Below are 2,500 nucleotides of genomic sequence, written 5' to 3'. Positions count from 1 at the left end.
AAGTGGGTCCAGCGGCCCACAACGAGAGCGAGGGGATGGATGGTGCGGAGGGGTACATCTCCTAATCTACCCTAACCATTAACTGTTAAACTACCCCGGGGCTTTCAACAAGCGCCTCTCGCTTAAACTATTGGTTCCAACAACCCAGATTCCCGTCGCCTGTGTTGGTGTCCTCACAATTTCGGGCCTCGCCCCCCAATTTTCTCTCCGTGCCCTCACACGGTCTCATGGCTGGGACACGTGGCTCCCCTTGGCAGGCACGACCCTCTGCCGATTCTCCGACGATGGCACCCCCGGGCACTACACTGCCTCCGAGCCTACCAGCTCCCTAAACACCAGGGAGTGCCCCCCATGGCACCTCCCCTGAAACGCACACGTGGCAGGCTGGCTTCCCGGGCCCCTTTCCGAGGGTCACCCGTGCCCACAACACTGCCCACGCGGCTAATGGCGCCCCGGGCCCCCGCACCAAGCAGGCGCACCCGTGCCCACTACGCTATCCCGGCCCCCCATGGGCCCTTGGCCTACCACGGCCGACTAGCCTGGTGCCCGGGGTACCCACTCAGCGATACTCACCTTTCGCAGCCACGCTCCCAGCCCGTCAACAGGGCTCCTGCACCCCTCCAAACGGGTTTCGAGCCTACTTCCCCACCAACAACAAAACGACCTCCATTTTGTAAATTTGACTAACCCCCCTGACTCACTCTACACTGACCCCGGGGGTCCCTTGGGCGGGAGTCACTCCTCCCCCCAATCACTCATCGCACCATGCATTCCCCATTCGCTCCACTCACACAGACCCGCTGGCCTCACTCACTCACCAAGCACATGCTTCCACTTCACTCACCAACAACTCTTCAACACACTCATCGCTGAACTCTGCCATCCTTCTAACTACCTCCCCTAACTAACTCGTGCTCCCACGTCGTCCCTTAAACTAGTAGCACGTTCCTTTTAACACTACGTAGCTAAACTACGTCAACTCTACACATCCAAAGGCTGTCACTGTCTCCAAATCTCTAAAATAACTTTTATTTCCCCACCTAAAGCTCATCTAAATCCCTCTAACTAATCCATTCCATGGACTCCATGAGGACTTACCCCTGCCCCATGAAGTCGGTCTAACTAAGCTAACCCTTCCCCCTAACTAGTTTCATCCTGTGCCCTGGACAAGGAGGTCTTCCACCCCTTGCCCAGGAATCCTGTGCACCCGAAAGTGAGGCTTGCTTTTTTTTTTCACATGCGCAGCACCAGCGCGGTAACTCGCGCACTTTGCACCTGCCCGTGACGTCATGCAGCTGCACGTGTTCCTCGTCCCTCCTTGGACGGTACCATCCGGCAGGGATACCCCTCCTGCCGGATTCCAACCCCACGTGCAGCCATGGCGTCACCGTGCGCATAAAAAAACACAAGCCCCACGTCTCGAGGGGTTCCCCACGCGAACACATGTGCTTTTCCCGTTGGAGCTTCACACACGATCGCGTGGAGAACCCGTCCGGTCCAAATCTGTTATCCTGCCTAAACTTTGTCCGTCCGCGGGATCGGCAAATCCACCGCGTGCGTTTCCGGACCGGGACTTCACTCTCGCAAGCGAGCACGTGGCGGCCTCGTGCGTTGCACAGCACGGACCTCGTGCTCACTGCTGGGTGAACCCGGCACGGTCCCCGAAACAACTACAGCCGCTACTCGGCTTCCTTTCCTCCCATCGTCGCCATTCGACCCACGCACACCTGCGTGTCACAACGCTAACACACCTCACCATTAAACTCACTACGGGAGACGCGGCTGCACGTTCACACATGCCGACCGACATCTCCCTTACACACAGCGACCTTGCACACGCTGTCTCTCTCACACTCGGCCGCTCACTCACGCATGCCATTTCCCTTGCACACGTGGCTCCACTCACTCGCGGCCTTTCACTCACTCGTGCCATTTCCCTCACACAAACCATACTACTCACACACGCGGGGGCACTCATCCGCGGTGCCTCACTCATACACCGTGCCTCACTCACACACGCGGGGGCACTCATCCACGGTGCCTCACTCATACACGCGGGGGCACTCATCCGCGGTGCCTCATCCACACACGGCGTGCTGGGAAGCACGCCCTTATGCACACTTACCACCACACCACTCACACACGGGGTCGCCTCCACACACGGGGACGCACTCACACCTTGCACCACACACACAGGGACAACCACACTGGGGATTCGTGTCCCCACAAGGGTCTCCGGGGCCTCTATACCCCCCAAGCTCTCCGTGCACCTGTTCGCAGCACTCCTCCTCTCAACCTCGCAAAGCACGACCGAACTCACCTGGTCGTGACTCGCCTCAAGGGGGCATACTCCCTCCCCTCGTTCCTGGAGGAGGCCATCCAACTGCTCGCACCGGGTCTCTACCCAGTCCACCAGCTCACCCCCATTGTCCTCCACTACCTCCGTGTGTGTGTGTGCGTCTCTATCCCCGTCTTCATCGTGTAGTCTTCCCTCTATCGT

The sequence above is a fragment of the Eptatretus burgeri genome, chromosome 10, assembly GCF_056783735.1.
Source record: "Eptatretus burgeri isolate ZD-2024b chromosome 10, Ebu_testis_v1, whole genome shotgun sequence".
Lineage (NCBI taxonomy): Eukaryota > Metazoa > Chordata > Myxini > Myxiniformes > Myxinidae > Eptatretus > Eptatretus burgeri.
Note: the sequence above shows the minus strand (reverse complement) of the source record.